Source organism: Chiloscyllium plagiosum, unplaced genomic scaffold (assembly GCF_037043375.1).
Source record: "Chiloscyllium plagiosum isolate Xiang-an unplaced genomic scaffold, Cpla_swu_hap1 HiC_scaffold_27, whole genome shotgun sequence".
NCBI lineage: Eukaryota > Metazoa > Chordata > Chondrichthyes > Orectolobiformes > Hemiscylliidae > Chiloscyllium > Chiloscyllium plagiosum.
The window spans coordinates 78422276-78445427 of NW_028270165.1; the positions used below are offsets into that span (position 1 = coordinate 78422276).

Here is a 23152-nt window from a genome sequence, read left to right on the forward strand (position 1 = left end):
TACTTAAGAATGATTGAATGGTGGAGCAGACTCAATGGGCTGAATGGCCTAATTTCTGATTGAGGGCTTATGATGTCGCAGTTTCTCAGTGGCCTTTTTGTTTCTTTGGTGCAGAAAGAGTAATTGCTGACTCGGAGTTTGGAAGGTTCTGGAGTTTACAGGACCACACCACATTCCTCTCTGTCTCCTCCTGAGATACTGGCAATTCCCAAGATCCCTTGGTATCCCTGAAAACAATCGAGGTGTCTGGAAATCTCTACTGCTACTCTGGAACAGAAGGATTATGGGGAGAAAATTCAGAAATCTGATGTGCAAAGAGACTATGGAATTCTATTCCAGGATTCTCTCAATGTAAACTTGCAGTTTGAGTCAGTAGTTAGGAAGGCATTTCTTTTGACCAGATTTCAACATAAAAGCAGGGATGTACTTCTGAAGCTCTGTAAGGCTCCAGTCAGGCCACATTTGGAGTACTGTTATGGGAGAAAGGGGTTGAGAAACATATCAGAGCTGAAAATGTGTTGCTGGAAAAGCGCAGCAGGTCAGGCAGCATCCAAGGAACAGGAGAATCGACATTTTGGGCATAAGCCCTTCTTCAGGAAAAGGGCTTATGCCCGAAACGTTGATTCTCCTGTTCCTTGGATGCTGCCTGACCTGCTGCGCTTTTCCAGCAACACATTTTCAGCTCTGATCTCCAGCATCTGCAGTCCTCACTTTCTCCTTGAGAAACATATCAGCCATGATCGAATGGTGAAGCAGACTCAATGGGTTGAATGGCCTAATTTCTGCTCCTATGATCTTATGATATGCTGATGTGAGGAGGGGGAAAAGAGATGAAGAGGGAAAGACAATTAAGGTGAACGCGAAGGAAATACAAGAATTGCATGATAAATGGCAGAATGCATAGGAGCACTGGCATACAGAGGGATCTAGGCATATTGATGCCCAGAAGAGGTAATGCAGGCAAGTATGGTGGTCAAGAAGGCATACAGCACGCTTCCTTGAGTGCAAGAGTTGGCGAGTTATGTTACAGTTAGTTATTCTGGCCACATTCGGAATATTGCATGCAGTTCTGGTCACCATGCTATTGGAAGGATGTGGGTGTTCTGGCAGAGGGTACAGACAAGATTCACCAGGACATTGCCTGGTCTGGAGGGGTCTCGCTATGTGGACAGGTGGGATAAAACTGGATTGTTTTTTCTGGAAAGACAGAGGCTGAGGGGAGACCTCAACAAAATGATCAGACACAGATTTGCTGGACAGGGTGGCAGGGTAGCTCAGTGGTTCGCACTGATGCCTCACAGCGCCAGAGACCCGGGTTCGATTTCAGTCTCAGGCGACTGTGTGGAGTTTGCACATTCTCCCTGCACCCCACCTCCCGTGTCTGCATGGGTTTCCTCCCGGTGCTCCGGTTTCTTCTCACAATCCAAATATGCGTAGGTTAGGGTGGATTAGCTATGCTAAATTACCCATAGTGTCCAGGGACAGACAGGTTAAGTTGGATTGTCTGTGTGTAAATTGCTCCAGTGTTCAGGAATGTGTAAGTTAGGTGCATTAGTCAGAGGTAAATGTAGAGTAATAGTAGTAGGGGAATGATCCCTGTGGGTTAATCTTTGGAGGGTCAGTGTTGACTTGGTCTGAATCGTCTGTTTCCACACTGGAGGGATTCTATGATAGAGGGTTTTTTCCCTCCAGGGTGGAAAGATCCAATACAAGAGGGCACAGGTTCACGGCAAGAGGGGGAGTGTCTGGGGGAGAAGTGGGAGTGAGGGAGGATTCACACAGTGCGTTCCGCGAACCCACTACCCCTCTGTCAGTGGAAGTAGTGGAAGCAGGCACCTTAACAACATTTAAGGTGTATCTTGATAGACACGTGAAGGGGACCTGAACAGAGGGACAGAAACCACGCATTGGCAATAAATGGCAGGTCTAAGTAAGGATTAAGAATTAGCACAGGCTTGGGGAGAGGTGTGTGCCCAAACCAAGTGAGAAGGGCCTGTGACTGTGCTGTATTGTATTGATTCTTTCGGTTTGTGAAAACAGGCATTAATGTAGGGTCTTTCGTAAAAGTCAAGTAATGTAAAATTAACTTTCAAAAAATGGGGGCTACCTGTATGCTGATGGAGGTGAGATGGGAGGCAATGAAGAGGGGTGGGTGGAGGCTCAGGTGGAGAATAAACACTGACAGAGACCAATTGAGCTGTCCGGCCTGGTCCTGTGCTGGAGACTCAATGGAACAGAGACAAATGTACCTATTTCAGGCATATCTCTTGTAATATTCCTGTGAAAAGAGATTGCAAAGGTCATCGCTGTCAGTTCACAATAAAAAATCCGAACACACAATTCTAGTTTCTGTGGAACATTCTTTCCGCTCTTAATACCCAAGATCTTTGTGCTGATCTATATGTAAATGTATACAGCAGGGTAATGTGGTGGATTGCATACTCCATGAAGAGTTCACATGGCCTCAACTTGCTGGATGGATATCTATCATGCGGTATTGACGTTCTTACTGAAGATACACAATATGCTGCAGTACAATATTACGAGCCCTGAAACAACTGCAAATCAGGCTTTTAGAGCCATAAACATTCCATCAAATATGTACCATATACCCCAAACTTATCTGTCTGGGAATCTAAGACAACGCACGGTTGTCTTAGATTCCCAGAAGACTCAGATTTAAGTTTCAAGTGTGAATTTTTGTAAAAGAAGCTGTTTTTTTGGACTCCTTTCATGTCAGACTGACTCTTAGTGGAAATACATCCATACTACACCAGGATTTGTGGATCAATGATGTGAGGCTTATCTTTACCCTCTTATAATTTTCTGTTGCATAAATGTTTTGACAAATGCCAATGCTTTTCACCAGTCATAGAGTCAGACATGTAAAGCACAGAAACAGATCCTTCAATCTAACTTGTCCATGCTGACCGGATATCCAAAATTAATCTAGTCCCATTTGCCAGCACTTGGTCCATATCCCTCTAAACCTTTCCTATTCATATACCCATCCAAATGCCTCCACCAGTCTCCACCACTTCCTCTGGCAGCTCATTCCATAAATGCACAACCCTCTGCATGAAAAGGTTGACTGCAAGGTCCCTTTTTGAATTTTTTCCCTCTCACCCTAAACCTATGCTCTCTAGTTCTGCATTCCCCCAATCTTAGGGAAAAGACCTTGTCTATTCACCCATCAAGTTTTTATAAACCTCTTAAAAAGAAAACACTCAGCCTGCAACGCTTCAGGGAAAACAGCCCCATCCTATTCATCCTCTCCCTGTGGTTCAAACCCTCCTACCCTGACAACTTCCTTGTGAATCTTTTCTGAATCCTTTCAAGCTTCACAACATCCTTCGTATAGGAGGGAGACCAGAATTGCACACAATATTCCAGGAGTGGCCTACTGAAACTGAGTCTGCTCCCTGCTTGGATTCACACTGTCTGCCTCCAGTTGCTATAAGTCAACAGTGCTCCCCTCTTCTTTCGCCCTCCCAGGATAAGCTTTATATTCCAGATATATTAATTGATTTCAAAGTGCATCGGGGACATAGCAGCATCAATTTGAAACTCCAGATGTTAAATCCAGTAACAATGCCAAAATACCATCAACTCCGTACAACCTCTAATTTTCCAACACTGACTGGCCTGTAGTTGCCAGTTGTATCCTTTTCCCCTTTATTACTTACTATTCAATTCAGCCCATTGAATCAACTCTACCGTTATTCAGAGCACGTTTGCTCTGGTAAACATCAACTCCACTTTCCTGCCATTTCCCCATAATCCTCAATTCCCTCACTAATTAAAAGAAATGTCAGCCTTGAATGCACTTAACGACCCAGGCTCAACAACCCTCTACAGTAACATGTTCCACAGATTTACTGCCCTCAGTAACAATTCCTATCTGTCTTCAACATGCAATCCCTCATTTGCAGGTTATTCCCTCTAGTGCTCGACTCACCCACAAAGTTAAACTTTTCCACATCAAGCCCATCAAGTTGTCTCAGAATCTTTTATGTGAAAATAAGTTTTTTTTTAAGATACCCTACAGTGTGTGGAAACAGGCCCTTCGGCCCAACCAGTAGTTACCTCTAAATCTTCTAACTTCTAATAAGTACACGCCCAACCTATTCACTTCTCTTCATATGATATTCTTTCCATCCCTGATATCATCCTGGCCAACCTTTTCTGGACTGCCTCTAATGCCAGTATATTTTTCCTTAGGTAAAGGGCCCTAAACTGTTCCCAGTGTTCAGTTGTGGCCTGACTGGTGCCTGACATAGGTTTACTATAACCTCCCAACTTTTATACTCTATTTAAAGGCCAACCTCCCATTTGCCTTCTCTATCATTCACTGAACTTGGATGAAGAGATTCATGGATGTGAACTTCCAAATCCCTCTATTCAGCAGCTTTCTCCATTTAACATTCATCCCTTTTCCTCCTGCCAAAGTGTAGAATCTCATTTCCCCACATTCTATTCCATCTGCCAAGGTTTTGCTCATTTGCTTAACTTGTCTATATCCCTCAGCAGATATTTCATGTCATCCTCACCACCTGCCTTGCCATCAACCATCTCTTCTGCAAACCTGGCAATAGGACAATCACTTTATTTATCTAACGAATTCATATACATTTTGTAAATAATTCTGGCCCCCAGCACTGATCCCTGTGACACACTACTAATTACAACTTGCCATCCTGAACATGCCTCTTATGCCAATTGAATAATTGGTTAGCTAATCCTCTAAGCATGTGATTAGACTGCCTCTTTGTTTATTGTTTCATGAGATGTGAATATCATTGGCTCTACCAACACTCTTCTCGAACTGTCCTTGAAAAAGTGGTAGTGAGCTGCCTCTTAAATTGCTTCACAAATATGATGTGGTCTACACTAATGATCAGGAGCAAATTCCAGGATTTTGGTCAATAATAAAGAAGCAACGTGTATATTTCTCAGTCGTAATGCTGTGTTCACACTTATCTGTTCTTGGTGTTTGAGATGATGGCTTGGAAGGTGCTTTTGAAGAGCCACCACTTAATCAAGCCAGACTGATAGATTCTGCCTTTTGACAGCCAAGTTTTTAGTCTCAAACTGCCACGCAATGCCTCCTGTTATAGCTTCAGTCAACTAATAATGTGACGATCCTTGGGATGATTTTCTACATCTAAGTGCAATATAAACACACATCATTGTTTCCAGCATTGGTGGAACAAGAGACAGCAAACTGGTGGATAATTACAGTTAGTGCAAACACAGCTAGTGATCGATAAAGATGAATCTTGTTCACTTCAGTGGCCAACTTTCATTTTGAAAACCAAGTACATTCAGACAACATGACAAAAGTGGCTCATAGGAGGAGAAATGGGGCATTGAGGAGGAGTGAAATTATTCCTTTTGGTCATCTCCACCATTGTCAGAAAAACAGGTTGAAAGGATTCTTAAAAGGTGGGCAAAGAAGTGGTGTGGCATAACACTTCAGACAGCACAAAGTGTAAGACCACTTTCTAGTGGAAGAAAAAAAACATTTCTTATTTTTAAAAGAATTGGGAAACAAGAGGGGGTGCGTAAATCTGAATTGGGAGCTATTTCTTATTTGTTGAGGATGTTGCTTCATCACAGTCTTGGTTTAGAGCATAAGTTCTTCATCAGGAATGAGGGGTGGTCCAAGGGGGCTGAGAGATAATTGGGAAGGGGATGGGGCTGGAAGGGAGGCAGCTGTGAATGAAATAGGTAGATGGAGGTGGGGATTGATTGTAATAGGTCAGAGAGGAAAGTGGAGTGAATGAGTGGGAAGCAAGATGGACAGGTAGGACAGTTCAAGAGGCTGGTGCCGAGTTGGAAGGTTGGATCTGGGATAAGGTGTGTGGTGTGGCGATGGGTGGGGTGGGGGGAGTTGAGGGGAAATAAGGAAACTGGTGAAATCCAAATTGATCCCATGTAGTTCCCAAGGCAGAAGACAAGGCGTTCTTCCTACAAGTGTCAGGTAGCTAGAGCTTGGGGGCAGCCTAGGACTTGCATGCCCTTGACGGATTGGGAGGGGGAGTTAAAGTGTTCAGCCACAAGGCGGTGGGGTCATTTAGTTTTGGTGACACAGAGCTGTTCCCTGAAATGTTCTGCAAGTTGGTATCCAGTCTCCCTAATGTGGCAGAGACCACATTGAGAGCAATGGACATATAAATAAATCTTATAAACAAATTGTATAAATCTTAGCCTGCCAGAGTTATTGTCTTTAATTAAGTTAAAGAAAATTTTAATTAAATTGGCTGACTGCATGAAACGGTTTGTTGGTCAGACCTAAATCATCATCCTCAAATGAGACAATGCCATTAATATCAGTGAACTTTTTTTTTCTTAGAAGCACAAGTTCTTGATTTATTTTCACAACTTAGTGGTATTCACATCTGCACATTCAATGTCAAACTGACATCAGAAATGAAATTACACCATTAATTTTGGCTTACAATAATCCAACAAACAAATTGATAACATTCAGTGAATAGCAAGTCTCATTAATATGAAATTAAATTTGACCAAATAAAATGTAAAATCAAATGGGAGATAACAAATGGAGGAAGGGCAGAAGGCAAGAAATGCAGCATCATAGAAGGTGCTCCTCCAGGGAGTGTATTTTACCAACTACAACTGGTCAATATAAACAAACACTTTGACATGACCCTCCGGTTTTAATGGAGAAAGTGAGGTCTGCAGATGCTGGAGATCAGAGCTGAAAATGTGTTGCTGGAAAAGCGCAGCAGGTCAGGCAGCATCCAGGGAACAGGAGAATCGACGTTTCGGGCATAAGCCCTTCTTCAGGAATGAGGAAAGTTTGTCCAGTAGGCTAAGATAAAAGGTAGGGAGGAGGGACTTGGGGGAGGGGTGTCAGAAATGTGATAGGTGGAAAGAGGTCAAGGTGAGGGTGATAGGTCAGACTGGGGTGGGGGCGGAGAGGTCAGGAAGAAGATTGCAGGTTAGGAAGGCGGTGCTGAATTCGATGGATTTGACTGAGACAAGGTGGGGGGAGGGGAAATGAGGAAACTGGTGAAATCCGAGTTCATCCCTTGTGGTTGGAGGGTTCCTAGGCGGAAGATGAGGCGCTCTTCCTCCAACCGTCGTGTTGTTGTGGTCTGGCGATGGAGGAGTCCAAAGACCTGCATATCTTTGGTGGAGTGGGAGGGGGAGTTGAAGCCACACACATCATCTATTGCATCCTCTGCACCCGATGTGGCTTCCTCTATATTGGGGAGACAGGCCGCCTACTTGCGGAGCGTTTCAGAGAACACCTCTGGGACACCCGGACCAACCAACCAACCCAACCACCCTGTGGCTCAACACTTCAACTCCCCCTCCCACTCCACCAAGGATATGCAGGTCTTTCGACTCCTCCATCGCCAGACCACAACAACACGACGGTTGGAGGAAGAGCGCCTCATCTTCCGCCTAGGAACCCTCCAACCACAAGGGATGAACTCGGATTTCACCAGTTTCTTCATTTCCCCTCCCCCCACCTTGTCTCAGTCAAATCCATCGAATTCAGCACCGCCTTCCTAACCTGCAATCTTCTTCCCGACCTCTCCGCCCCCACCCCAGTCTGACCTTGACCTCTTTCCACCTATCACATTTCTGACACCCCTCCCCCAAGTCCCTCCTCCCTACCTTTTATCTTAGCCTGCTGGACAAACTTTCCTCATTCCTGAAGAAGGGCTTATGCCCGAAACGTCGATTCTCCTGTTCCCTGGATGCTGCCTGACCTGCTGCGCTTTTCCAGCAACACATTTTCACCTCCGGTTTTAATGTAAACCATAGCCCCATACAGTATGTACCATTTAAATAAGTTAATAGATACAAGCCTTGAGCAAATCCAGCCTCCAGCCGGACGCCCCGCTTCTTGGGGCTCGGACCTTTCTCCAGCTCCGGGGGGTTGTTGAGCTCCTGGGCTCCGGCCGCCGCCGAAGAAGCCGCGGGCGCCGGCTCTCTCTCCTCCACCGCCGACATTTTTAATTTGTTTTCTCGTTCACCCGGTAACCGTCACCTCCCCCTTCCCGGGCCCCGGGAATTATACACAAATAAACAATAAACACCACCGGGGACTGTCTCCTTTTCTTCACAATTTTTGCTTGAAAAGTTCTGACTTTAATTTGAAATGTATTTTAAAGGTATTTTCTGAGGTAAACAATGCCTGTCTGCCTCCCTCCCTCCGTCAGAAACCGCCCGCTGAGTCGATGAGAAAACCGCAGCCTCGCGCCACCATCTTTGTTTTTCTTCATCATTCCGTCTCCTCCTTCAGTGACGTGTGTCATCTGCACCCCCTCCAATCAGAGCGCACCTTTCTCCACCTGACCAATGGCGGCCGACTTTGCGTGTCGTGTTGGTCCCACCCTCGGGAATATCTCTCTCCGATTAGTCAGCACCCACCACAGGCTTTGGGATTAGTGGAGAATTTCACAAGCATGTCAGTGTATCCACCCTTTTCAGTCATTCAACAGCAGATGACCCAATTTACTGCAACGGGCTCTGGGGATACAGTGGTGTTGTCACATATTCAGGGGGAAGATGTGATTTTTAACGTTATCAACCCAATTCAACTCTGGCCTCCATTCATTCAACCGAGGAGGGCTCAATTTAGTGTAATGGGCTCTGAAGTATAATATTTGTATCCCATGTTGAGAAGGAACCTCTTCCCATTCATTCAATAGAAGAGGACCTATTTGCTGCAGACGTATTTTTTTAATGGCGCAGTGGTAGTGTCCCTATTTTCGAGCCCTGAGGCCCAGGATGAAATCCCACTGCTATGAGGATGCGTAAGAACAAATTTTTTAGTCATAAGTCACATGACACCAGCAGGTTTGTTTGGAGGGGACCTTACAGAAATATATTAAATTATGAAAGAAATCAAAATAGAAATAGGATGTTCCACTGGTAGGTGAGTCTGGGATAAGAGGGCATGGTCTCAAGCTTAGAGGAAGCAGGTTTAAAACTGAACTGAGAAGAAACTTCCTCCCCCAGAGGGTTGTTAATCTATGGAATTCCTTGCCCAGGGAAGTATTTGACTACTTCAGTAATCACTTTTAAAGCAGTAGATACGTTTTTGAAAAATAAAAGAATTAATGGATATGGTGAAAACGCAGGTAGGTGGAGCAGAGTGCACGAAAAAGTTAGTCATGATCTTATTGAGTAGTGAAGCAGACTCGAAGGGCCGGACGGCCGACTCTTGCTCAGAGTTCTTATGCTCTTATGTTGAAATCACAAGCTCCTGGAGTGTAGCCACTTTATCAGGTGAAGTCATGAAAAAAAAAATTCAGGAAAGAGAATTTAGATAAATAAAAGACAGAGCATCTCAACGGTCAACTACTTACTCCCATTCCTACTTCTGATCATCATAGTACACAGCATGTTGTGTGTTTTCCAAACATTAATTTTATTTCCATGGTTTAAAAACAAATATTTAAGATGAACAGTTTGTTTTTCCTCACTTGGACACAGTGTGACCCACAACACTTTCTTTGGCACTGTGAATATCATAAACCCTCTCATGAGATATCATGGGAGCAATTCATAAACTAAATTTGTCACTGAGTCACTCAAGTAGATACTAGAAAGGAGAAAGCATCCTACAGATGTTGGGAATCTAATGAAAAGTTAGCAACCTGAAATGGTAAGAGGAGCAAGTGAACAGGCCCAATCAGGAAACTCATATTCTGAGGTCCACTACAGTACCTTGTACTACTGTTCACCGAACACTGCAATTACTTTCCTTTTCAGTTTAATGATCCACCTCTATTTTGAATGCCATAATTGTATCTGACTCCAACACACTCTCTTGCAGACCATTCCAGAGGTCAAACCATTTTCAATCATTAACAAATTAAGTTTTGGATCCCTCCCAAAGACAATTCCAATGGACTTTTGCTTCCAAACATTTGCAGCAAGTTCTTGGTATGGACACATTTGCAACTTAGTGGGTTTAGTCAAATTTGATAACATATTGGGGTGTCACACTGCTGAGCATTGCGAACTCACAGCGTCATGGACCCAGGTTCAATTCCAGCCTCAGGTGACTGTCTGTGTGGAGTTTGCATGTTTTCCCTGTCTGCACAGGTTTCCTTTCACAGTCCAGAGAGGGGCTCAGGCACATCTGTGTGGACCTCCTCCAGATAACGGAGGACAATGGGGCACTGTGAGGAGCAGTAGATCAGACAATCAGTCAGCAAGTTCTCTCCTGGAGACTTGTCTCAAGAAAGCCAGTGGTTTCTTATCTCATCAGCTGGATTGTGGATCAGTTTAAAGCAGTCCTATATTTCCTCACAAGGTAGTGAAGGAGAGTTTAGGCACACGAGCCTTCAGCAGTTAGGGCACTGAGTATAGACGTTGGGAAGTTATGTTGCAGTTGTACAGGACATTGGTGAGGCCACACCTGGAATATCGTGTTCAGTTTTGGTCATCTTAATATTGTGTGACTTCTGACTTCTAAACTTAGCGCCAGGGAGGAAGGTTCGATTCCAGCCTTGGGTGACTGTGTGTGGTGTTTGCACATTCTCCCTGTGTCTGTGTGGGTTTCCTCTGTGTGCTCTGGTTTCCTCCCACAGTCCAAAGACGTGCAGGTCATGTGGATTGGCCATGCTAAATTAACACATTGCATTAGTCAGAAGGAAATGGGTCACTGTTCGGGGGGGTTGGTGTGGACTTGTTAGGGCGAAGGGCCTGTTTCCACACTGTAAGGAATCTAATCCGCACCTTTTTTTTGTTTATAACGAATGGCAGAGCAGACGCGACTGGCCGAATGACCAAACTTCTGCTCCCATGGTCTTAGTTTTCTCTGGACCATGTCATTGGCAATGTGCAGTAATGCCCACTGGAAGCAAAACTCAGAATCGTAGAACCCCTAGTGTGGAAACAGGCCCTTCAGCCTCGGAAGCGTAACACACCCAGATTCATTCTCCTACACTTCACAAACTCCACTCGGACAGTCACCCCCAAGGGTGGAAGTGGTACTTGGTTCCTGGTGCCATGAGGCAGCAGTGCTAATCACTGAGTCACCATGCCACCCCTGAGCCATGGGTTTGCAGTCCAACGGAAAACAAAAACAGTGCACCAACTCTCCTACTGCACCCATGGTCAGGAGAATCAGCCCGGGACGGGGGGACGGTGGGGGGGGGGTCTCACAGCAGTGTCACCGCTGGAATCAGATTGTTGGGAGCGCTGGTGCCCCTGTTGGTGCTTCCGCAAGTTGCGGGAAAACATAAACCTCTTCCCGCACTCAGGGCAGCTGAAGGGCCTCTCCCCCATGTGGATTCGATGGTGCTTCAGCAGGCCGGAGGTATCGCTGAAGGCCTTCCTGCACTTGGGGCAGCTGAATGGCCTCTCCCGTGTGGACCCACCGGTGGGGCAGCCGTGTGGAGGAGTGGGTAAAGCCCTTCCCACACTCTGGGCAGGAGAACGGCTTCTCTCCGGTGGACGTGCTGGTGCCTCAACAGGGCAGAGGAATTGCTGAAGGCCTTCCTGCACCCGGGACAACTGAACGGCCTCCGTGTGGACCTGCCCGTGGGCCACGAGGTTAGAGGAAACAACAAAACCCTTCCCGCACTCTAGGCAGGAGAATGGTCTCTCACAGGTGTGGATCCGCTGGTGGGTCAGCAGGTTGGAGGTCTGGGTAAAGCACTTTCCGCACTGGAGGCAAAAGAATGGGTTTTCCCCAGTGTGGACCCACTGAATTGTCACACGGGTGGGAAGACCTGCTGAAGACCATCCTGCACTTGGGGCAGCTAAAGGGCTTCTCACCCGTGTGGACATGCAGATGGGTCAGCAGAGCGGAAGAGCGCGTAAAGTCCTTCCTGCACTCAGGGCAGGAGAATGGCCTTTCCCTGGTGTGGACCCACCGGTGCCTCAGCAGGGCAGAGGAAACACTGAAGGCCTACCTGCACTCAAGGCAGCTGAATGGCCTCTCCCTTCTATGGACCCGTTGGTGCTTCAGATCTGAGGATTTGCTGAAGGCCTTCCCACACTCAGAGCAGGGGAAGGGTCTCTCCCTGGCATGGATGCATTGGTGGGCCAGCAAGTGGGAGGAGTGGGTGAAGCCCTTCCCACACTCAGGGCAGGAGAATGGTTTCTCCCCAGTGCGGACTCAGCGGTGGTCCAGCAGGCAGGAGGAGTAGGTAAAGCCCTTTCTACACTCGGGGCAGGAGAATGGCAGGAGTGTGACTTCTGACTTCTAAACTTAGCGCCAGGGAGCCAGGTTCGATTCCAGCCTTGGGTGACTGACTGTGTGGAGTTTGCACATTCTCCCTGTGTCAGTGTGGGTTCCCCCAGTATTACTGCGCCAATGAATCTCCAGGACAGATAGAACATAGAACAATACAGCACAGAACAGGCCCTTCGGCCCACGATGTTGTGCCGAACATTTGTCCTAGCTTAAGCACCCATCCATGTACCTATCCAATTGCTGCTTAAAGGTCACCAAAGATTCTGACTCTATCACTCCCACAGGCAGCGCATTCCATGCCCCCACCACTCTCTAGGTAAAGAACCCACCCCTGACATCTCCCCTATACCTTCCACCCTTCACCTTAAATTTATGTCCCCTTGTAACACTCTGTTGCACCCGGAGAAAAAGTTTCTGACTGTCTACTCTATCTATTCCTCTGACCATCTTATAAACCTCTATCAAGTCACCCCTCATCCTTCGCCATTCCAACGAGAAAAGGCCTAGCACTCTCAACCTATCCTCGTACGACCTATTCTCCATTCCAGGCAACATCCTGGTAAATCTTCTCTGCACCCTCTCCAAAGCTTCCACATCTTTCCTAAAGTGAGGCGACCAGAACTGCACACAGTACTCCAAATGTGGCCTAACCAAGGTCCTGTACAGTTGCAACATCACTACACGACTCTTGAATTCAATCCCTCTGCTAATGAACACTAATACACCATAGGCCTTCTTACAAGCTCTATCCACCTGAGTGGCAACTTTCAAAGATCTATGAACATAGACCCCAAGTTCCCTCTGCTCCTCCACCTCACTAAGAACCCTACCGTTAACCCTGTATTTCGCATTCTTATTTGTCTTTCCAAAATGGACAACCTCACACTTGGCAGGGTTGAACGCCATCTGCCACTCCTCAGCCCAGCTCTGCATCATATCTAAGTCTCTTTGCAGCCGACAAGAGCCCTCCTCACTATCCACAACTCCACCAATCTTCGTATCATCTGCAAATTTACTGACCCACCCTTCGACTCCCTCTTCCAAGTCATTAATAAAAATTACAAACAGCAGAGGACCCAGAACTGATCCCTGCGGAACTCCACTTGTAACTGGGCTCGAGGCTGAATATTTGCCATCTACCACCACTCTGACTTCGACCGGTTAGCCAGTTTTCTATCCAATTGGCCAAATTTCCCTCTATCCCATGCCTCCTGACTTTCCACATAAGCCTACCATGGGGAACTTTATCAAATGCCTTACTAAAATCCATGTATACTACATCCACTGCTCTACCCTCATCCACATGCTTGGTCACCTCCTCAAAGACTTCAATAAGACTTGTAAGGCAAGACCTACCCTTCACAAATCCGTGCTGGCTGTCCCTAATCAAGCAGTGTCTTTCCAGATACTCATAAATCCTATCCCTCAGTATCCTTTCCATTACTTTGCCTACCACCGAAGTAAGACTAACTGGCCTGTAATTCCCGGGGTTATCCCTATTCCCTTTTTTGAACAGGGTCACAACATTCGCCACTCTCCAGTCCCCTGGTACCACCCCCGTTGACAGTGAAGATGAAAACATCATTGCCAACGGTACTGCAATTTCCTCTCTTGCTTCCCACATAATCCGAGGATATATCCCGTCAGGCCCGGGGGACTTGTCTATCCTCAAGTTGTTCAAAATGTCCAACACATCTTCCTTCCTAACAAGTATCTCCTCTAGCTTACCAGTCCGTTTCACACTCTCCTCTTCAATACGGTCCCTCTCTTTCGTAAATACTGAAGAAAAGTACTCATTCAAGACCTCTCCTATCTCTTCCGACTCAATACACAGTCTCCCACTACTGTCCTTGATCGGACCTACCCTCGTTCTCGTCATTCTCATGTTTCTCACATACGCATAAAATGCCTTTGGGTTATCCTTGATCCTATCTGCCAAAGATTTTTCATGCCCTCTCTTAGCTCTCCTAATCCCTTTCTTCAGGTCCCTTCTGGCTATCCTGTATCCCTCCACTGCTCTGTCTGAACCCTGTTTCCTCAACCTTACGTAAGCCTCCTTCATCCTCTTTACAAGACATTCAAACTCCCTCGTCAACCAAGGTTCCCTCACACGACCATTTCTTTCCTGCCTGACAGGTACATATATATCAAGGACATGTCGTATCTGTTCCTTGAAAAAGTTCCACATGTCCACGACATCCTTCCCTGACAGCCTATGCTCCCAACTTATGCTCCTCAGATCCTGTCTTACAGCATCGTAATTACCCTTCCCCCAATAGTAAAACCTAACCTGTTGCACGCACCTATCTCTCTCCATAACCAAGGTGAAAGTCACAGAATTGTGGTCACCATCACCAAAATGTTCACCCACTAACAAGCCCATCACTTGTCCCGGTTCATTACCGAGTACCAAATCCAATATGGCCTCCCCTCTGGTCGGACAATCTACATACTGAGTTAGAAAAGCTTCCTGGACACACTGCGCAAACACCGCCCCATCCAATCTACTTGATCTAAAGAGCTTCCAATCAATATTTGGGAAGTTGAAATCGCCCATGACTACAACCCTGTGGCTTCTGCACCTTTCCAAAATCTGTTTCCCAATCTGTTTCTCCACATCTCTGCTGCTATTGGGGGGTCTATAGTAAACACTCAACAAAGTGACTGCACCTTTCCTATTTCTGACTTCATCCCATACTACCTCCAAAGGCAGATCCCCCTCGAACTGCCTTTCTGCAGCCGTTATACCATTTCTAATTAGCAACGCCACCCCCCCTCCTTTTTTACCACCCTCCCTAATCTTACTGAAACACCTGTAACCAGGAACCTCCAACAACCATTCCTGTACCTCTTCTATCCACGTTTCCGTGATGGCCACAACATCGTAGTCCCAAGTACTGATCCATGCCTTAAGTTCACCCACCTTATTTCTGATACTCCTTGCGTTGAAGTATACGCACTTGAACCCATCTCTGTGTCCCCAAGTAGTCCCTGTCAGTGCTACCTTCTTCACAGCCTCCCTACATTCTTGGACATCCTGACAAACAGCTAGCCTACTTGCTGGACTACAAGTCCGGATCCCATCCCCCTGCCAAATTAGTTTAAACCCCCCCGAAGAGTGCTAGCAAACCTACCCCCCAGGATATTGGTGCCCTTCTGGTTCAGGTGCAACCCGTCCTGCTTGTACAGGTCCCACCTTCCCCAGAATGCAGTCCAATTGTCCAAATACCTGAAGCCCTCCCTCCTACACCATCCTTGCAGCCACGTGTTCAACTGCACTCTCTCCCTATTCCTTGCCTCATTGTCACGTGGTACCGGCAACAACCCAGAGATGACGACTCTGTCCGTCCTAGCTTTTAGCTTCCAGCCTAACTCCCTGAGCTCCTGAATGACCTCCCCACCTCTCTTCCTACCTATGTCGTTGGTGCCAATGTGGACCACGACTTCTGGCTGCACACTCTCTCCCTTAAGGATTCTGAAGACACGGTCCGAGACGTCTCGGACCCTGGCACCCGGGAGACAACAAACCATCCAAGTGTCTCGCCCATGTCCACAGAACCGCCTGTCCATCCCTCTAACGAGAGAGTCTCCTATAACTAGCGCTCTCCTCCTCTCCCCCTTTCCCGAGTCTCAGAGCCAGACCTCGCGCCACAGACCCGGTCACTGCAGCTTACCCCTGCTACCCCAACAGTATCCAAAGCGGTATATCTATTGTTTAGGGGAATGACTACAGGAGATCCCTGCACTGCCTGCTTCCTCCCCTTCCCACCTCTAACTGTTACCCAGCTACCTCTGTTCGCTGGCGTAACTATGTCCCTGTAGCTTCTATCTATCACCCTCTCAGCCTCTCGAATAATCCTCAGTTCATCCAACTCCAGTTCCAGTTCCCTAACTCGTTCTGTGAGGAGCAGGAGCTGACTGCATTTCCTGCAGATGAAGTCGGCAGGAGTATCGGTGGTCACCCCTACCTCGAACATCCTGCAGGAGGAACATTCCACTGCCTGCGCTGCCATTACTCTACACCTCGTCTCAGAAAGCAAGAACACTAAGTAGCTTACCTGTGGACTTTAAAATTAGGTTAGAGGAGGAGGATGGGAGGGAGGTTTGTAGGGCCTGGGGTCTAGAACACACCCACTCAAATATCAATCACTTACCTTCCCGACCAGCTCTGCGCTCCAACCTCACTTCCGCCCAGCTCGCGCCGCTCTCTGCTGTGAGATGGGGCATGGAAGCCTCTCCCGCAGTCGCAACACTTCCACGGTTTCTCCATGGCCGAACCTACAGCCACACACAAATGCGTGTACTGCCCCTCCCCACACTGAATTCCTCTTTCCTGGCTGTATAACTGTTTCAGGCTTTACACACAGTGCGCTGTAACAGTAGGGTCTCTCATCCAGTCCTGCTGATTCGGAAAATGTACTGAAACAGGAACCAAAATGTTTTGCTCCTCACAGAATCATAGTTGAAAATCGTTGCGATCCCGATGGATTGAGTGACTGTCAGACATTGATGTGAAAGTGGGGACTGCAGATGCTGGAGAGTCAGAGTCGAAAAGTGCAGTGCTGGAACAGCACAGCAGGTCAGGCAGCATCCAAACAGCAGGAGAATCGACGATTCAGGCATAGGCCCTTCATCTGTTGATTTTTAAACTTCAGTCTTCAGATCTTCAAATATTCTGGAAAAAAGAGATTACAAAAGTCATCACTAAGTCCAGGGTAGAAATTCAGAACGAGCAACTCTACTTTCTGCAGAACATTATTTCCTTTTACTGCTCCACAAAATTGAAAGCACCCCACTCTCTATCTCTTCCTCCATTCTCACTCCTCAAACCAATTCTCCTGAAGTTGCTGATTCAGGATCTTACAGGGATAGAAAAAGGAAAAACGTCAGGACTGACATCTTCAAATTTTGGATAACACCATCTGAAAGTTAATATCTTTCTGGATATTGGGATATTGCTGAGAGAGAGCAGATCCGAATTTTTGGGAAGCAAAATCAGTGTAAATTCAGGTTGAACCTACAATACAGTTTCTTGATAAAAAAAACACAGACATGAATTGGTTATCGTCCCTGTGGTGGGTGGGGGTGGTGGTGGTGGTATGGTGGTGGGTGGAATGAGACATCAAGGCATTGACACAGACAACCAGAGAGAAACTGAACATACAGACATGGCAAACGTTAGTGGTAAGCCAGAGTCAGATCTACAGCACAGAAACAGCCCCTTCGGGCCAACCAGATATCCTATCCTAATCTAGTCCCATTTGCCAGCACTTGGCCCATATCCCTCTAAACCTTTCCTATTCATATTCCTATCCAGATGCCTTTTAAATGTCATAGCTGTATCAACATCCACCACTTCCTTTGGCAGCTCATTCCTTACACACACCACCCTCTGCATGAAAAGGTTACTCCTTAGGACCCTTTTAAATCTTGCCCTCCTCCACCCTAAACCTATTACCCTCTAGTTCTAGATCCTCTCACCCAGGGAAATGTCCTTGTCTATTTACCCTATCCATGCCTCTCATGATTTTATTAATGACTCTCAGTCACCCCTCAGCCTCCAGTGCACGAGGAAAAACAGCCCAGCCCATTCAGCTCAGACACTGGCAACATCCTTTTAAGTGTGTTCTGAACCCTTTCAAGTTTCACATCATTCTGATAGGAGCGAGACCAGAATTCCACACAATATTCCAAAAGTGGTCTACCAATGTCCTGTACAGCCACAACACAACTTCCCAACTCCTACCCTCAGTCAGAGGATTGGGCAAGTTTTCAAAACCCATGAAAGACAGCCAGGAAAGAATGCAGGGACAAACCAAATTGGAGGGTCAGCTTGGAAGCATCAATGAGAAATCGGCGGATTGGGTTTATTGGCTACCCGTTCTTCTTGAGTACGTATACGTATTTCTCTTCTGCTCTTCGCAGTTCCTCTGTGCTGCAATGTGTGGTGGCTCGTTGAAATAATCTCATGATGCTGCTTAGTTTGTGGGTGTTGAGATGATTGCTTCTGTAGTCAGGTATTTGGTCCATGTGTATTGTTTCCTATAGACGCTAGTTTGAAGTTCCCCATTGACTGTTCGCTCTACTGTGACATCTAGGAATGGCACTTTGTTGTTGTTCTCCTCCTCTTCAAACCAGGAGCCCCCCTCAGGCCCGTAGTCTCACTACCTGGAACACCAATATACAGACGAGTCAAAGAACTCCACTGAAGACTAAAACACTGAGTAGAAGATTCGTGCCACTCCATTCACTCCACCCAAGAATTCCTGAACACCAAAGACACCAAGATAGAAGAGGATGAAATAATGCTGTCCTTTGGCATAACAGCCCCGTTCACATCCATTAACATTAACGTGGCCAAAGAAACACTGATCAACCAAGATCAATCAAAGACACAAACACCAAACAGCACCAACTTCATCAGCAAAGATAACATTGTCAAGCTTGTGGACCCATGTCTTATCACCCACTTCACATTCAATAACAAGCCCTACAAACAAATCAACAGAACACCCATGAGACCACCAATATCAAGGTTCCTAGCAGAAGCAATAATGCAGAGACTCGAACAAACAGCCCTCCCAACGTTCCAGCCCAAACTTTGGGTCCACTACAGTGATGACACCTTTGTCATCACAAAATGAAACAAATTAGAGGAAACCTACAACACCATCAACAATATCCTTACTGGCATAAGATTCACAAAAGAGAACAACAACAAAGTGCCATTCCTAGATGTCAGTAGATGGAACAGTCAATGGGGAACTTCAAACTAATGTCTACAGGAAAACAACATACACAGACCCAAGTACCTAACTGTAGAAGCAAATCATCCCAAACAAATCTGCATTAGGACACTATTTCAATGAGCCACTACACACTGCACCACCCAAGAACTATGAAGAGCAGAAGATAAATACTTATACAGCACATTCAAGAAGAACGGGTCCCAATAAACCCTGTCCGCTGATTTCTCAACAACAAACTCAAAACAAGCAGACACCTGCACAGAAACCCTAGCCACATTACCTTACATCAAAGACATCTGTGAAATTATGTCCAGACAACTCAAACCTCTAAGCATCATGGTAGCCCACAAACCTACCAACACACTTAAGCAGTGGCTAATGAACCTGAAAGACCCTATACAAACAACCAGCAAAACAAATGTTAGTTACAAAATACCATGCAAGGAAATACATACATGGACTCTGCCCCCATAGTTGTCTGTGGCAAGAAATGCTGGGATGAGATAAAGATGATTTTTTTCAACCAGAAAGAGGTGACTCTGTGGAACTCATAGTTACTTGCCTCGTTTCAGTGGCAAAGTGCTTTTAAGACAGATAAAGATAGTCTCTTGATTAGTAAGAGAATCAAGGGTTACAGGGAGGAGGCAGGAGAATGGGGTTGAGAAACATTGGTCATGATCAAATGGACTGATTCTGCTTCTGTATCTTATGGATTTGTAACAACAAAGATCTGACTTAATTTTCACTACTTTTACTGTGTTCCTGTCATATTTATGGCAAGAGTGTGGCAATAAGTTGTAGATTTCTCAAGCTAGATCTTTTAATCTCACATCAAATATTGATAATTGGAGCTAATATTAGTGAGAGTAAAAGGTGCTTATTTCTTGGATAAATAAACCTGTCATGCATTTTAAGCTTAAACCTTGCATACTTGCGAAATTAGAGTCGCTATTTTGCCCGCTATCATCAAATCTCCAATAATACTTGATAACCCAGTTTGGGAAATAATAAACATAACTGAGGTTGTGTGTTTTATGCAAGCGCTTTAAGCTTTTGATATAATGATTTTAAGTCATCTACACAGAGTGTCATTGAATTTCTAAACTTAAGTAACAGCCTTAAAGTATTGTTATTTGTGTCACTCACATAACTTTAATTAATGTACATATTGAATTAAACTTATTGAAAAGAACATACTTGCTGAATTAGAGTCAGCATTATTTTCATTGCTTTGTCCATTATTCCCTTTCAACTCATTACCTATTTTAGAGAAAGAAAAAAATTGCATATGTTTGAACATTTACTTGTTTTTGCAATATCTTAAAGTGAAGAAAGCAGTTCAGTCAACTTCAATCTTCATCCGGTCACTTTTTAGAAAAGGTTTTGAGCACAGTTATAAAATAATAATGCAAGGTTACCTAATTTGCAGCATTGCTTGAGACAGATTTAATAGTACAAGAAGTTACGATCTCCATTCAGTAATGTCTTGATTTGAACATAGCTTAAGTTAAGCTAAGGGTGTTGCAGGAATTGAAGTCATTGTGAAAATGTTACCAGGGAAAACATTGGATTAAAAAAATTCTGGTTTGAGTTTCTTCTTTGGGTATGAACAGATACTGGATCCAAGTATCCTCCCAATCTTCTTAAAATATCCCACAAAATAAACACAATGCAACCTAAATAAATCAGGCCCAAAAGAAATTCAGAACCCACACTAATATATGGCAAGGAGGAAAGTTTTAAACGACAGGACAATAAAGATGGGTTGGTCAGATGGGCAGAACAATGGCAGATGGAGTTCAATCCTGAAAAGATTGAGATGATACATTTCAGGAGGTTCAACAGGCAAGGGAGTACATGATGAATCACAAGAACTTAGAATGTCCTGAAGATCAGAGAAAGGTATATGTGTTCATAGATTCTTGAAGGCAACAGGACACGTGGATAAAGTGGTTAAGGCGGCATATGAAATACTTGCCCTTAATAGTTAAGGCATTGAGCAGGTGAGCCGGGAGACCATGATGGAACTGTACAAGACATTAGTTGGGCCACAGCTGGAGTAGTGGATCTGGTCGTCACATTATTAGAAGGATGTGATGGCACTAGAAAGGGTGCAGAAAGGAATACTAACCCAGGGTGGTGCATGTTGGTGGGTTTCAGATAGGAGAGTAATTAGATCGGCTGAGGGTATTTCCCTTGAAGCAGGGGAGGCTGAGTGAGGACCTGTTTGGAGTGTACACTTAGGGTCTAGATAGGAAGAAACTTTATTGCTGGAACAGCACAGCAGGTCAGGCAGCATCCAGGGAACAGGAGATTCGACGTTTCGGGCACAGGCCCTTCTTCAGGCCTGTGCCCGAAACGTCGAATCTCCTGTTCCCTGGATGCTGCCTGACCTGCTGTGCTGTTCCAGCAATAAAGTTTCAACTTTGATCTCCAGCATCTGCAGACCTCACTTTCTCCTCTAGATAGGAAGAACCTTTTCCCCTTGGTGGAGGGCTTCAGCAACTAGGGGGGCATAGATTTAAGGAAAGAGATAGGACGTTTTAATGGAATTTAAGGAAAAATATCACCTAGAATGTGCTGGAGATGGATGAATTTATTTATGGGAAGTAAGTCAATGGTACAGCCATTTGTTTGAAGGGATGGATATAATGAAATAAAACTAGTTAAGAAGATCATTATAATGTGTTAAGAACAAGAACTGGAGGTAGACCTCCAATAGTGGAAACAATCTAAGGAAGTTTCATTGTCCCATCTGAGAAATCAATTCTGCTAAACTTCTCATATGAACCCAAACATGTGTCAGAACTCATTTGTTTAAAATCAATTGAACCTATTCCAAGTATTTAGGAAAATGAGAATCATCTTTTATCCTGGCCCTATCGGCTGCAACCAAAAGTGATAGGAAGCTTTCTCAGTTTCATTGAAATGGAGCTGTCAGAGATATTGGCTCAGTAGAAGAGCAGAAGAGGATTGTTTGATCTTATTGAGCAATTTGTAGACTCAAACAAAGATCCAGAAAACAATTTTCTGTAGTACAGAAGCAGGGACAATTAACAAGGATTGATGTTGGTACTGTGTGTCCAAGTGTCTCAGTCTTCAAAGTTCTAGATAAGTTAACCTTCTGAAAAAGTGATGGTGTCAAAGGAAGATCAGTAGGGAATCAAGGGTTTTGGGGAAAAGGCAGGAAAATGGAATTGAGGGTTATCAGATCAGACATGATCTCACTGAATGGTGGAGCAGAATCGATTAGCTGAATGGCCAATACTCCTATTTCTTGTGGTAAATCGATCCGGGAGTTGATAAAAGCTTTTGTATGTTTTTTTGCAGTCAGCAACACTTGGAAGAAGTTGGCTTTTGTGTTGGATGTCAAATAACGCTTGAGGCTCCACTGAGAGTTGTTTAGCAACTGAGGTTACATATCATCAAGTTAAATCAAAATAAGCAGCAAAATATATGGTATTAGTTTAGGTGTGACTGCTGAAGGCCAAATAAGACAGTTTTACAACTGAAACTGTCTTTACTTCACAATGTTTCGTTTTACAAGCAGTCAGCAACAACTCGAGCCAATCAAGGTGTCGCAGAGTAAAGTTAGGTCTCACCAAGACAGCTGACATGTCCGTACAATACTGTTGTAGCGCTCTTTAACCACAGGGTATATACTAGTGAATCATTTATTTTGCACTTTCCCCAACATCCCAAATTAGGTTGAGGTTTGTGACAGCATCCTGATGGGAAGCCCGATGTAACGTGCTCAGATTTTGCTGCAGGAGTGTGATGTGTTAAATTCCCAATGATTTTCAAAAAAAAGAGTGAAAGGCAGTGGTTGCATGTGTTGACACCACAGGTATTATTTATATTGGCTTTGAGATAGGGAACAACCATCACCTCCCAAATTGTGTTTTGTTTGCACAGCAACTTTGAGTATGAAAAGCGTTCTATTTTTAGACGGCCTAAATGCATACACCGTTTCTTATCAGCGTACCTTAAAATCAACATTAAAACGCACAAACAATTCATTTTCACTGTAAATTACATATTTTAAAATCAAATATTGCAAGACAGACAAACACATCAGGAACTCAAAATTTGTGAAGAAAGCACATCTTTTCTGACAGTTCAGATAGGGAAAAACTTTGTTCTTGTGGTGGTCAGTGGAGACTTATTCAATCAAATATTAACTACCAGTGTATCTCACATAGATGCT

General features: G+C 45.0%; 1 protein-coding gene and 1 long non-coding RNA gene across 3 annotated transcripts in view; both read right to left on the minus strand.

The window, feature by feature from the left end:
• The window catches only part of LOC122543561 (uncharacterized), a 696117-nt gene that overhangs the window by 62795 nt on the left and 610170 nt on the right, over window positions 1-23152 (minus strand). The window lies entirely within an intron of this gene.
• Window positions 7760-23152, minus strand: part of LOC148144627 (uncharacterized) — a 165820-nt gene continuing 150427 nt past the window's right edge. The window contains exons 2-4 of the long non-coding RNA XR_015751547.1: window positions 20143-20205; window positions 16351-16871; window positions 7760-9264 (exon numbers count right to left, since the gene is read on the minus strand). This is a non-coding gene — a long non-coding RNA (uncharacterized LOC148144627). The remainder of the gene's footprint in view (window positions 9265-16350; window positions 16872-20142; window positions 20206-23152) is intronic.